Source organism: Mirounga leonina, unplaced genomic scaffold (assembly GCF_011800145.1).
Source record: "Mirounga leonina isolate KUSES-001 unplaced genomic scaffold, KU_Mleo_1.0 Mir_94, whole genome shotgun sequence".
Lineage (NCBI taxonomy): Eukaryota > Metazoa > Chordata > Mammalia > Carnivora > Phocidae > Mirounga > Mirounga leonina.
Genome location: NW_023270855.1, coordinates 40,025,131 through 40,040,430, shown reverse-complemented (window position 1 = coordinate 40,040,430; position 15,300 = coordinate 40,025,131). Strand labels below are relative to the sequence as shown.

General features: G+C 38.7%; 1 pseudogene; it reads left to right on the top strand.

Annotated features, from left to right (window-relative positions):
* LOC118005551 overlaps window positions 1–15,061 on the top strand; it is a 34,569-nt pseudogene extending 19,508 nt beyond the window's left edge.
* The last annotated feature ends 239 nt before the right edge of the window (window positions 15,062–15,300 follow it).

Sequence of the window (15,300 nt, the reverse complement as noted above, 5' to 3'; positions counted from 1 at the left end):
TTCCATGAATTGTTTTAAGTTCTTCTTTGATTTCCTGGTTGACCCAAACATTCTTGAGCATGTCTTCTGCCCATTTCTTAACTGGATTATTTGTTTTCTGGGTGTCAAGTTTAGTAAGTCCTTTATATATTTTGGATAGTAACCGTTTATCAGGTATGTCATTTGTAAATATCTTGTCCCATTCTGTAGGTTGCCTTTTAGTTTTGTTGATTGAATTTCCTTTGCTGTGTAGAAGCTATTTATTTGTGAGAGAGCACGTGAGTGAACAGGGAGAGAGGGAGAGAGAATCTCAAGCAGACCCTCTACTGAGCACGGAGCCTGACATAAGGCTCAGTCTCACGACCCTGAGATCATGACCTGAGCTGAAATCAAGAGTCAGATGCTCAATGGACTGAGCCATCCAGGTGCCCTGCAGAGCTATTTATTTTGATGAAGTTCCAATAGTTTTTGATTTTGTTTCCCTTCCTGCATGAGACATATCTAGAAAGAAGTTGCTATGACTGATGTCAAAGAGGTTACTGCTTGTGTTCTCTAGGGTTTTAATGATTTCCTGTCTCCCATTTAGGTCTTTAATCCATTTTTAATTTGGTTTGTGTATGGTGTAAGCAAGTAGTCTAGTTTCATTCTTCTGAATGTTGCTGTCCAGTTTTCCCACTATTTGTTGAAGAGACTGTCTTTTTTCTATTGGATATTCTTTTCTGCTTTGTTGAAGGTTAATTGACCGTATCATTGTGGTTTCCTTTTTGGGTTTTCTGTTCTGTTCCATTGATTTCTGTGTCTCTTTTTGTGCCAGTACCATACTGTCTTGACGACTACAGCTTTGTAATAGAGCTTGAAGTCTGGAATCATGATGCCTCCAGCTTTTCTTTTCTTTCTGAAGGTTGATTTGGCTATTCAGGGTAGTTTTTTGTGGTTGCATACAAATTTTAGGATTGTTTGTTCTAACTCTATGAAAAATGTTGATGGTATTTTGATAGGGATTGCATAAAATGTGTAGATTGCTTTGGGTAATAGAGACATTTTAACAATATCTGTTCTAATCCATGAGCCTGGAATGTGTTTCCATTTCTTTCTGTCATCTTCAATTTCTTTCATCAGTGTTTTTGGAGTACAAGTCTCTCATCTCTTTAGTTAGGGTTATTTGTAGGTATCTTATTGTTTTTGGTGCAATTGTAAATGGGATTGATTCCCTAATTTTTCTTTTTGCTGCTTCATTTTTTGTGTATAGAAATGCAGTGGATTTCCATATATTGATTTTGTATCCTGTGACATTACTGAATTCATTTATCAGTTCTAGCAGGTTTTTTTGGTAGAATCTTTAGGGTTCTCTACGTAAAGTATCATGTTATCTGTAAACAGTGAAAGTTTTCCTTCTTCCTTGCTGATCTGGATGCCTTTTGTCTTTCTTTTCTGATTGCTGTGCCTAGGACTTTCAATATTATGTTTTTTTTTTTTAAAGATTTATTTATTTATTTATTTGACAGACAGAGAGAGAGATAGCGAGAGCAGGAACACAAGCAGGGGGAGTGGGAGAGCGAGAAGCAGGCTTCCTGCCGAGCAGGGAGCCCGATGTGGGACTCGATCCCAGGAGCCTAGGATCATAACCTGAGCCGAAGGCAGACGCTTAACGACTGAGCCACCCAGGGGCCCCTTTCAATATTATGTTGAATAAAAGTGGTGAGAGTGGACATCCCTGTGTTGTTTCTGACCTTAGGGGAAAAGCTCTCAGTTTTCCCCTGTTGAATATAATGTTAGCTATGAGGTTTTTTTTTTTTTTTAATGTGGCTTTTATTATGTTGAAGTATGTTCCTCTAAACCTACTTTATTGAGGGTTTTTTTTTTTTTATCATGAATGGATGTTGTACTTTGTCAAATGCTATTTCTGCATCTGTTGAAATGATACATGACTTTTATTTTATTATACATGACTTTTATGTTTTCTCTTGTTGATGTGGTATATGATGATTGATTTGCAAATATTGAACCATCCTTACATCCCAGGCATGAATGTGTGTGTGGTGAATGATTTTTTTAATATATTGTTGGGTTCCATTTGCTAGTATTTTGTTGAGGATTTTTGTATCTATGCTTATCAGAGATACTGGCCTGTAGTGTCCTTATTTGCTTTTGGTAGCAGGGTAATGCTGCCTAGAATGAATTTGGAAGCTTTCTTTCCTCTTCTATTTCTTTGAATGGTTTGAGAGGAATAGGTATTAACTTTTTACAAATGTTTGATAGAATTCACTTGTGAAGTGATCTGAAGGGGCACTTGCACCCCAATGTTTATTGCAGCACTGTCCACAATAGCCGAACTATGGAAAGAGCCCAGATGTTCATCGACAGATGAATGGATAAAGAAAATGTGGCATATATATATATATATATTGCTATCACAAAAACAGAAAAAGAAAGAAATCTTATCATTTGCAATGAGAAATCATATCATTTGAAACGACGTGGATGGAACTACAGGGTATTATGCTAAGTGAAATAAGTCAATCAGCGAAAGATAATTATATGATTTCACTCATATGTGGAATTTAAGAAACAAAACAGAGGATCATAGGGGAAGGGAGGGAAAAATAAAATAAGATAAAATCAGGGAGGGAAACAAGCCATAAGAGACTCTTAACTATAGGAAACAAACTGAGGGTTGCAGGACGTGGGGGGGGGGATGGGGTAACTGGGTGATGGGCATTAAGGAGGGCACATGATGTAATGAGCACCGGATTTTTTTTTTTAAAAGATTTTATTTATTTATTTGACAGAGAGAGACACAGTGAGAGAGGGAACACAGCAGGGGGAGTGGGAAAGGGAGAAGCAGGCTTCCTGCGGAGCAGGGAGCCTGATGTGGGGCTCGATCTCAGGACCCTGGGATCATGACCTGAGCCAAAGGCAGATGCTTAATGACTGAGCCACCCAGGCGCCCCATGAGCACTGGATTTTAAATACAACTGATAAATCGCTGAAGTTTGCCTCTGAAACTAATAATGCACTATATGTTAGTTAATTAGATTTTTTCAAAATTTAAATTCAGTTAGTCAGGGTATAGTACATCATTAGTTTTTGATGTAATGTTCAGTGATTCATTAGTTGAGTATAACACCCAGTGCTCATTGTATCACATGCACTCTTTAATGCCCATCACTGAGTTATTGCATCCACCCATCCACCTCCCTTTCTGCAACCCTCAGTTTGTTTGAATTTATTTATTTATTTTTAAAGATTTTATTTATTTATTTGACAGAGAGAGAGACAGCGTGAGAGGGAACACAAGCAGGGGGAGTGGGAGAGGGAGAAGCAGACTTCCTGTGGAGCAGGGAGTCCGATGCGGGGCTCGATCCTAGGACCAGGAGGGATCATGACCTGAGCTGAAGGCAGACGCTTAATGAACCGAGCCACCCAGACACCCCTGTTTGAATTTAAATAAAATAAAGTTTTTTTTTTTTAAAAGAATTCACTTGTGAAGTCATCAGTCCTTGACTTTTGTTTGTTGGAATTTTTTTTTTTAAATTAAAAAAAATTTTTTTTTAATTATGTTAGTCACCATACAGTACTTCATTAGTTCCTGATGTAGTGCTCCATGATTTATCATTTGCGCACAACACCCAGTGCTCCTTGCAATACGTGCCCTCCTTAATACCCATCACCGGGCTAATCCTTCCCCTGATTCCCCTCCCCTCTAAAACCCTCAGTTTGTTTCTCAGAGTCCATAGTTTCTCATGGTTCATCTCCCCCTCCGATTTCCCCCCCTTCATTTTTCCCTTCCTTTTCCTAATGTCCTTTATTCTATTCCTTTTGTTCCACATATAAGTGAAACCATATAATTGTTTTTCTCTGCTTGAGTTATTTCATTTAGCATAATCTCCTCCAGTCTCATCCATGTTGATGTAAAAGTTGGGTATTCATCCTTTCAGATGGCTGAGTAATATTCCATTGTATATATGGACCACATCTTCTTTATCCATTCATCTGTTGAAGGGCATCTTGGCTCCTTCACAGTTTGGCTATTGCGGACATTGCTGCTATGAACATGGGGTGCATGTGCCCCTTCTTTCACCTCATCTGTGTCTTTGAGGTAAATACCCAGTAGTGCAATTGCTGGGTCACAGGGTAGCTCTATTTTTAATTTTTGAGGAACCTCCACACTGTTTTCCAAAGTGGCTGTACAAACTTGCATTCCCACCAACAGTGTAAGAGGGTTCCCCTTTCTCCACAACCTCTCTAATATTTGTTGTTTTTTGCTTTGTCAATTTTTGCCATTCCAACTGGTGTAAGGTGGTATCTCAATGTGGTTTTGATTTGAATTTCCCTGATGGCTAATGTTTGTTGGAATTTTTTGATTACTGCTTCAATTTCATTGCTGGTAATAGGTCTGTTCAAATTTTCTATTTCTTCCTCATTCATTTTTGGGAGGTTATATGTTTCTGGGAATTTATCCATTTCTTCTAGATTGTTCAGTTTGTTGGCATGTAAGTTTTCATAATAGTCTCATAATCCTTTGTATTTCTGGGGTGTTGGTTATTTCTCCATTTTCATTTTTGATTTTGTTTGGGTCTTTTTTCTCTCTCTTTTGATACATCTAGTTGAAGGTTTATTAGTTCTTACACTGATTTGAAAGCCCCTTAGAACTTTGGCTCCTGCTTATGTCTCCAGCTTCATTCTTTGTCACCAATTTATTAATCTGCTATGTTGAACCTTTAAATTGTTTTAAAATTGCATGTTGTCTCCAGCCTCTGGATCTTGGAGATTTGACCCTGCTTTATTTCTCTAACTACATAATGGAAGCTTCACTCTCTTCAATTGTATTTAACCAATCTACCATGTTAGTTTCTAAGAAAGTGACACTTTTTCTTGCTTCTTTGCTTTTTGTGCATCCTGTTCTAACATTTATTTTTTCACCCATTTTTGTCTTTTTCATATTAATCCTTAAGTTTCCTCATAGAGGCCTTCCTTGTCCCTAGACTAGGTTTTCTTACTCTGCTGTGTGCACCCATTGTACCTTTTATGTACTTAATATAGCACTGGACAGATTTTATAGGGATTGCTGGTTTTTCTTCTCCACTGAAATGTGAGCTCTGAAAGGCTAGCATCTAGGTCTGTCTTTTTTACTACTGTATCCTCTGCACCTGGCATCTTGTCAGGCACATGGGAAATGCTCAGTGTATATTTATTGAAAGTTGACCAATGAATGATATAACTAACTTTGCTTGTGTAGGTCAGCGAATGTTTTCAAAGAGAAGGAAATGCATGGGTTGAGGTTGCAAAATGAATAGAAGTTTTCAGGAGATTGGTGTGAGAATGATGAGAGAAAGGGCATTTTGGAGAATACCATTTACAAAAAACACTATATAAAAATGCTTTAAGTATAATGGAGCTGATTGCTCATAGTTCCAACCACGTCAGGTGCAAATTTGAGGAATTGTTGAAAGATGAAGAGATCAGGTCATTGAACGCCTGATATGCTATATTCATTTGTTGGTATTGGGAACCATTCATGTTGAGGGAATTTTATCATTTACTCAACTCTTACTCTGTCATAGGATTTTTCTTAAAGTATATTATCTAGTGCTTAAAACAATTTTCTTTTTGGCAACTGAATTTCACTTGGGCTAAGTAAAAGTTGCTGTCTTATTTATCCTGAAATACTTGGTTTTTATAATTATATCCTAAGCAAGATCATGCTCTTTGAAGTCATGTTTTGTGTATTATGCTTCTCTATATCCCACAGGGAGTTTAGATCAGTGTTGCTATAGTTTTATCTCTTCCTCTGGTTTTCGTATAGTCTTAGTATTTCTTTTAAAATGCCCCCCAGCTAGGCACAGCATACCAGATGTATCATGATCATTTATGTCAGAGTAGAATAGAACTTTTACTGTGTGTGTTCTGTGCCCTGAGCTCTTTGTTAATGAAGTTGACAATGACATTGACGTGTTTTGGGGTAGGCATTTCATGTTGTTTGTTTCTATTAAATCACCAAATCTAACCAAGCTTTTCACATGAAGTACATTTTTTTTTTTTTTTTTTTTTTACCTTAGGTAAGTTCTACACCCAACATGGGGCTTGAACTCAAGACCCCAAGATCAGGAGTCACATGCTCTATCAACTGAGCTAGCCTGCCGCCCTGAAGTACTTTTAAGATCTTTTGTATTTGTTTAAGTGATCTTTTGGAGCCTAAATTATGGATTTCCATCTTTATTACTATTAAACTTCATTCTTTTGGTTTTAGTCCTGAATTCTAACTTATTTGTCTGTTTGGGTATCTTTTAATTCATGTATTTGAATAGCTAATAGTCAGATGGCTTAAAAGTCCCAAGACAAAAAAAGCTATACCACCTAGTTTTCACTTTTTTCACAGTTGTTCCATACATATTCTCCTGGAGTTTCTGTATGCATACATAGAACAAGCAAATATTAATGTGTATTCTTATTTTTAATTATTCTTTAGTACTAAAGATTATACTTAACTGTACTCACTGTTCAGCACTCTTCCTCCTCCTACTTAATATTTCTCAGAGATACTTCCATATAGTCCATAGAGAGCTTCCTTATTTTCACATCTGCATAGTATTCTAGTAAATGGTTATGCCACAGTTCATTAACTGGTCCTTTTTTAATGGATGTTTGAACTGTTTATATTTTTCACTAATCAGTGTTCCAGTGAATTACCTTGAGTATACTTGTCAACCTTTATTTACACTTGTGCATGTGTATTTCTAGGATAAGATCAGAGATGTTAGAGATGTTGGATATATGGGTATATGCATTTGCCCTTCGTTGGTGCTTAAAATTTTTTTTCTATATAGATCTTGCATATTTTCTAAGTTTTTTCCTATTTACCCTTTTGTTTGCTGTTGTAAATGAGATCTTTTAGATTGTTATATTTCTATTGATTCCATATGTTGATTTATATTTGTGTGTATATATGCATATGGATACAATCTTACTCTTTTTACGTTATTTTTTTAGTTTATTTTGTTGGTCTTCTGAGTATGTAAAATTACTCACAGGATAGATTATTTTTTCTTTTTTCAAACTTAATTTTAGGGGCACCTGGGTGACTTGGTTAAACGGGTGCTTTTGGCTCAGTAATGATCCCAAAGTCCTGAGATCGAGCCCTGCATCAGGCTCCTTGCTCAGCAGGGAGCCTCCTTCTCCCTCTCCCTCTGCCTGTGTGCCACTCCCTCTGCTTGTGCTCTCTCACTGTCTCTCTGTGTCAAATAAATAAATAAAATCTTTAAAAAAATAAAACAATGGATCGTGGATCACTTCAACAAAAACTAATGATGTATGGTGACTAACATAATAAAATAAAATAAAAAAAATAAACTTAATTTTATTTTTTAAATTTTATTTTATTTTATTTAAATTCAACTAATGTATAGTGCATTATTAGTTTCAGAGGTAGAGTTCAGTGATTCATCTGTTGTATTTAAAATCTGGTGCCCATTATATCATGTGCCCTCCTTAATGCCCATCTCCCAGTTACCTCATTCCCCCCACCAAAACCCTCAGTTTCCTATAGTTAAGAGTCTCTTATGGTTTGTCTCCCTCTCTGATTTTGTCTTATTTGATTTTTCCCTCCCTTCCCCTATGATCCTCTGTTTTGTTTCTTAAATTCCACATACGAGTGAAATCATATGATAATTGTCTTTCTCTGATTGACTTATTTCACTTAGCATAATACCCTGTAGTTCCATCCATGTCATTGCAAATGATAAGATTTCATTCTTTTTGATGGCTGAGTAATATTCCATTGTATATATATACCACATCTTCTTTATCCATTCATCTGTCGATGAACATCTGGGCTCTTTCCATTGTTTGGCTTTTGTGGCCATTGCTGCGATAAACATTGGGATGCAGGTTCCCCTTCAGATCACTATGTTTGTATCTGTTGGGTAAATACCTAGTAGTGCAATTGCTGGGTAATAGGGTAGCTCTATTTTTAACTTTTCGAAGAACCTCCATACTGTTTTCCAGAGTGGCTGTACCAGCTTGCATTCCCACCAGCAGTGTAAGAGGGTTCCCCTTTCTCCGCATCCTTGCTAACATTTGATGTTTCCTGACTTGTTAATTTTAGCCATTCTGACTGCTCTGAGGTGGTATTTCACTGTGGTTTTAATTTGTATTTCCCTGATGCTGAGTGGTGTTGAGCATTTTTTCATGTGTCTATTGGTAATTTGTGTATCATCTTTGGAGAAATGTCTCTTCATGTTTTCTGCCCATTCCTTGCATGGATTATTTATTTTTTTAGGTATTGAGTTTAATAAGTTCTATACTAGGCCTTTGTCTGATAAGACATTTGCAAATATCTTCTCCCATTCTGTAGGTTGTTTTTTAGTTTTGTGACTGTTTCCTTTGCTGTGCAAAAGCTTTTTATCTTGAAGTCCCAATAGTTCATTTTTGCTTTTGTTTCCCTTGCCTTTGTAGACGGGTTTAACAAGAAGTTGCTGTGGCCAAGGTCAGAGAGGTTGCTGCCTGTGTTCTCCTCTAGGATTTTCATGCATTCCTGTCTCACATTTAGGTCTTTCCGCCATTATGAGTGTATTTTTGTGATGGTGTAAGGAAATGGTCCAGTTTCATTCCTCTGCATGTGGCTTCCAATTTTTCCAACACCATTTGTTGAAGAGACTGTCTTTTTTCCATTGGATGTTCTTTCCTGCTTTGTTGAAGATTAGTTGACCATGGAGTTGAGGGTCCATTTCTGGATTCCCTATTGTGTTCCATTGATCTATGTGTCTGTTTTTGTGCCAGTACCATACTGTCTTGATGATGACAACTTTGTAATAGAGCTTGAAGTCCGGAATTGTGATGTCACCAGGTTTGGTTTTCTTTTACAACATTCCTCTGGCTATTTGGGGTCTTTTCTGGTTCTATACAAATTTTAGGATTATTTGTTCCAGCTCTGTGAAAAATGGTGGTATTTTGATAGGGATTGCATTGACTGTCTAGATTGCTTTGGGTAGGATAGACATTTTAACAGTATTTGTTCTTCCAATCCATGAGCATGGAATGTTTGTCCATTTCTTTGTGTTTTCTTCAATTTATTTTGTAAGTGTTCTGTAGTTTTCAGGGTATGGATCCTTCACCTCTTTGGTTAGGTTTATTCCTAGGTATCTTACGGTTTTTGGTGCAATGGTAAATGGGATTGATTCCTTGATTTCTCTTACTTCTGTCTCATTGTTAATGTATGGGAATGCAGCTGATTTCTGTGCATTGATTTTATATCCTACCACTTTGCTGGATTCCTGTATGAGTTCTAGCAATTTTTGGGTGGAGCTTTTGGGTTCTCAACATAGAGTGTCATGTCATCTGCAAAGAGTGAGAGTTTGATTACTTCTTTGCCGATGTTGATGCTTTTTTTTTTTTTTTTTAAGATTTATTTATTTGACAGAGAGAGAGAGAGACAGCGAGAGCAGGAACCCAAGCAGGGGGAGTGGGAGAGGGAGAAGCAGGCTTCCCGCGGAGCAGGGAGCCCGATGCGGGGCTCGATCCCAGGACCCTGGGATCATGACCTAAGCCGAAGGCAGACGCTTAACGACTGAGCCACCCAGGTGCCCCGATGTTGATGCTTTTTTGTTATTGTCTGACTGCTGAGGCTAGGACTTCCAGTACTCTGTTGAACAACAGTGGTGAGAGTGGACATCCCTGTCATGTTCCTGACCTTAGGGGAAAAGCTCTCAGTTTTTCCCCATCAAGGATGATATTAGCTGTGGATTTTTTGTATGTGGCTTTTAGGATATTGAGGTATGTTCCATCTATCCCTACACCGTGGAGAGTTTTAATCAAGAAATGATGCTGTATTTTGTCAAATGCTTTTTTGCATCTCTTGAGAGGGTCATATGGTTCTTGTTCTTTCTCTTATTAATTGATTGATTTGTGGATGTGGAACCACCTTTGTAGCCCAGGAATGAATCCCACTTTGTCATGGTGAATAATCCTTCTAATGTACTGTTAGATCCTACTGGCTAGTATCTTGGTGAGAATTTTGGCATCCAAGTTCATCAGAGATTGGTCTGTAATTATCCTTTTTGGTGGCATCTTTGGCTATGAGATCAAGGTAATGCCTCACAGAATGAGTTTGGTAGCTTTCCTTCCGTTTCTGTTTTTTGGAACAGCTTCAAAAGAATAGGTATTCTTCTCTAAATGTTTGGTAGAATTCTGCTAGGAGGCCATCTGGCCCTGGACTCTTGTTTGTTGGGAGATTTTTGATTACTGCTTCAATTTCTTTTCTGGCTATGGGTCTGTTCAGGTTTTCTATTCTTCCTGGTTCAGTGTTGGTCAGTTATATGTTTCTAGGAATGCATCCATTTCTTCCAGATTGCCTGATTTGGGGGGCATATAATTGCTCATAATATTCTCTTATAATTGTATTTCTTTTTTTTTTATTCTTATGTTAATCCCCATACATTACATCATTAGTTCTAGATGAAGTGTTCCATGATTCATTGTTTGTGCATAACACCCAGTGCTCCATGCAGAACGTGCCCTCCTCAATACCCACCACCAGGCCAACCCATCCTCCCACCCCCCTCCCCTCTAGAACCCTCAGTTTGTTTTTCAGAGTCCATCGTCTCTCATGGTTTGTCCAACCCTCCGATTTCCCCCGCTTCATTCCTCCCCTCCAGCTACCTTCTTCTTCTTCTTTTTTTTTTTTTCTTAACATATATTGCATTATTTGCCTCAGAGGTACAGATCTGAGATTCAACAGTCTTGCACAATTCACAGCGCTTACGAGAGCACATACCCTCCCCAGTGTCTATCACCCAGTCACCCCATCCCTCCCACCCCCCCCACTCCAACAACACTCAGTTTGTTTCCTGCGATTAAGAATTCCTCATATCAGTGAGATCCTATGATACATGTCTTTCTCTCTTTGACTTATTTCACTCAACATAATACCCTCCAGTTCCATCCACGTCATTGCAAATGGCAAGATCTCATTCCTTTTGATGGCTGCATAATATTCCATTGTATATATATACCACATCTTCTTTATCCAGTCATCTGTCGATGGACATCTTGGCTCTTTCCACAGTTTGGCTATTGTGGACATTGCTGCTATAAACATCGGGGTGCACGTACCCCTTCGGATCCCTACTTTTGTATCTTTGGGATAAGTACCCAGCAGTGCAATTGCTGGATCATATGGTAGCTCTATTTTCAGCTTTTTGAGGAACCTCCATACTGTTTTCCAGAGTGGCTGCACCAGCTTGCATTCCCACCAACAGTGTAGGGGGGTTCCCCTTTCTCCGCATCCCCGCCAACATCTGTCGTTTCCTGACTTGTTAATTTTATCCATTCTCACTGGTGTGAGGTGGTATCTCATTGAGGTTTTGATTTGGATTTCCCTGATGCCGAGCAATATTGAGCATTTTTTCATGTGTCTGTTGGCCATTTGGATGTCTTCTTTGGAAAAATGTCTGTTCATGTCTTCTACCCATTTCTTGATTGGATTCTTTGTTCTTTGGGTGTTGAGTTTGATGAGTTCTTTATAGATTTTGGATACTAGCCCTTTATCTGATATGTCATTTGCAAATATCTTCTCCCATTCTATCGGTTGTCTTTTGGTTTTGTTGACTGTTTCCTTTGCTTTGCAAAAGCTTTTTATCTTGATGAAGTCCCAATAGTTCATTTTTGCCCTTGCTTCCCTTGCCTTTGGCGATGTTTCTAGGAAGAAGTTGCTTCGGCTGAGGTCAAAGAGGTTGCTGCCTGTGTTCTCCTTTAGGATTTTGATGGACTCCTGTCTCACATTGAGGTCTTTCAACCATTTGGAGTCTATTTTTGTGTGTGGTGTAAGGAAATGGTCCAGTTTCATTCTTCTGCATGTGGCTGTCCAATTTTCCCAACACCATTTGTTGAAGAGACTGTCTTTGTTCCATTGGACATTCTTTCCTGCTTTGTCAAAGATGAGTTGACCATAGAGTTGAGGGTCCATTTCTGGGCTCTCTATTCTGTTCCATTGATCTATGTGTCTGTTTTTGTGCCAGTACCATGCTGTCTTGATGATGACAGCTTTGTAATAGAGCTTGAAGTTCGGAATTGTGATGCCGCCGGCTTTGCTTTTCTTTTTCAACATTCCTCTGGCTATGCGGGGTCTTTTCTGGTTCCATACAAATTTTTGGATTATTTGTTCCATTTCTTTGAAAAAAGTGGATGGTATTTTGATGGGGATTGCATTGAATGTGTAGATTGCTCTAGATAGCATTGACATCTTCACAATATTTGTTCTTCCAATCCATGAGCATGGAACGTTTTTCCATTTCTTTGTGTCTTCCTCAATTTCTTGCATGAGTATTTTATAGTTTTCTGAGTACAGATCCTTTGTCTCTTTGGTTAGATTTATTCCTAGGTATCTTATGGTTTTGGGTGCAATTGTAAATGGGATCGACTCCTTAATTTCTCTTTCTTCTGTCTTGTTGTTGGTGTATAGGAATGCCACAGATTTCTGTGCATTGATTTTATATCTTGCCACTTTACTGAATTCCTGTATGAGTTCTAGCAGTTTTGGGGTGGAGTCTTTTGGGTTTTCCACATAAAGTATCATATCATCTGCAAAGAGTGAGAGTTTGACTTCTTCTTTGCCAATTTGGATGCCTTTGATTTCTTTTTGTTGTCTGATTGCTGTGACTAGGACTTCCAATACTATGTTGAATAGCAGTGGTGATAGTGGACATCCCTGCCGCGTTCCTGACCTTAGGGGGAAAGCTCTCAGTTTTTCCCCATTGAGAATCATATTGCTGTAGGTTTTTCATAGATGGCTTTTATGATATTGAGGTATGTACCCTCTATCCCTATACTCTGAAGAGTTTTGATCAAGAAAGGATGCTGTACTTTGTCAAAAGCTTTTTCTGCATCTATTGAGAGGATCATATGATAAGGGAAATGTTCTTGAAGGAAATCGGAAGTACCACTCCAGTGAATGCACAAATTATAAGATAGCAAAACAGTCTTATTGCTGATATGGATGAAATATGCTGGATAAAAGATCAAACCAGCCACAACATGCCTTTAAACCAAAACCTAATATAGAGCAAGGCCCTTACTCTCTTCAATTCTACAAAGACGGGAGGGATGAGGAAGCTACAGAAGAAAAGTATGAAGCTAGCAGAGGTTAGTTCATGAGGTTTAAGGAAAGAAGAGATCTCTCTAATACAGAAGTACAAGGAGAAGCAGCAAGTACTGATGTAGAAGCTGCAGCAAGTTATCCAGAAGATCTAACTAAGATAGTTAATGAAGATGGATACACTAAACAACGGATTTTCTATGTAAACAAAACAGCCTTATATATTGGAAGATGCATTTAAATTTTTCATAGATAGAGAGAAGTCAATGCCTGGCTTCAAAGCTTCAAAGGACATGCTCTCTTGTTAAGGGCTAATGCAGCTAGTGACTTTAAGGTGAAGCCAATGCTCACTTACCATTATGAAAACTCTAGGGCCCTTAAAAATTATGCTAACTCTACTCTGCCTGTGTCTATAAATGGAATAGCAAAACCTAAACGACAGCACGTCAGTTTACAACATGTTTTACTAAATGTTTTAAGGCCACTGTTAAGACCTACCATTCAGAAAAAAGTTCCTTTCAAAATATTAATGCTCACTGACAATGCATCTGGTCACCCAAGAACTCTGATATACAACAAAATTAATGTTGCTTTCATGCCTGCTAACACAACATCCATTTCAGCCCATGGTTCGTGGAGTAATTTCAACTGTCAAGTCTTATTATTTAAGAAATACATTTTGTCTAGTTTCTAAAGATCGTATCTGCCAGGTCAAGATTCCCCATCCAGACACAATGGCCCCAATGAGATGGAGCCCAAAGGTGTCACTGAAAGTAACTGGAATGAAACTGTTGACAGCTTTGATGACATGAACCTTTCTGAGTCCCTTTTCCATGGCCTCTATTCCTATGGTTTTGAGAAGCCTTCTGCTATCCAGCAGCAAGCCATTTTTACTTGTATCAGGGTTATGATGTGACTGCTCAAGCCCAATCTGGGACTGGAAAAACAGCCACTTTTGCCGTATCGATCCTGTAAGAGATTGAGTTGGATCTAAAGGCTACATAGGCTTTGGTCCTGGCACCCACTAGAGAGTTGGCTCAGCAAATACAAAAAGTAGTCATGGCATTAGGAGATTACATGGGTGCCTCTTGCCATGCCTGCATTCAGGGGACCAATGTACATGCTGAGGTGCGTAAGCTGCAGATGGAAGATCCCCATATCATCACGGGTACCCCACGTCATGTGTTTGATACGCTTAACCAGAGATACCTATCTCCCAAAGACATCAAGATGTTTGTACTAGACAAGCTGATGAAATGTTAAGCCACAAATTCAAGGACCAAATCTATGACATATTCCAAAAGCTCAGTAGCAACACCCAGGTGGTTTTGCTGTGAGCTACAATGCCTTCCAACATGCTTGAGGTGACAAGAAGTTCATGAGGGATACCATTTGGATTCTGGTCAAGAAGGAAAAGTTGACCCTGGAGGGTATCAACAAGTTCTACATGAATGTGGAACAAGAAGAGTGGAAGCTGGACACACTGCATGAAACCCTTACAATCATGCAGGCAGTCATATTCATCAATACCCAAAGGAAGGTTGATTGGCTCACTGAAAAGATACAGCCCCAAGACTTCACCATGTCCACCATGCACCGAGATATGGACCAAAAGGAACAAGATGTTATCACGAGGGAGTCACTCTATTGATTACCACTGATTTGCTGGCCAGAGGCATTGATGTGCAGCAGGTTTCTTTAGTCATCAATTATGACCTTCCCACCAACAGGGAAAACTACATCCACAGAATCAGTCATGGTGGACAACTGTGCCATAAGGGTGGCTATTAACATGGTGACAGAAGAAAAGAGGCCTCTTCAAGACATTGAGACCATCTAAAACACCTCCACTGAGGAGATGCCCCTCAGTGTTGCTGACCTCATCTGAGGGGTTATCCTGCTACCTAGCCCTACCCAGGGTTCAGTCCATGGGGGGCTGAAGAGGACAAGGAAGGGGAAGGGAAGCAAGCCAAGGGATGGACATGTCATTTTTTTCTGAGTAAATGTCACTTTTTGAGGCAAAAAAAAAAAGAAATATAAATTTGTAAGGTTATAGCTGCCAAGTGACTCCTTTATCTGGACACAGTAAATTGAAAACCTTCTGGAAAGGATTCACAATTCTAGATGCCATTAAGAACTTTCATGATTCACAGGAAGAGGTCAAAATATCAATATGAACAGGAATTTGGAAGCAGCTGATTTCAACCCTCATGGATGACTTCGAAGAATTC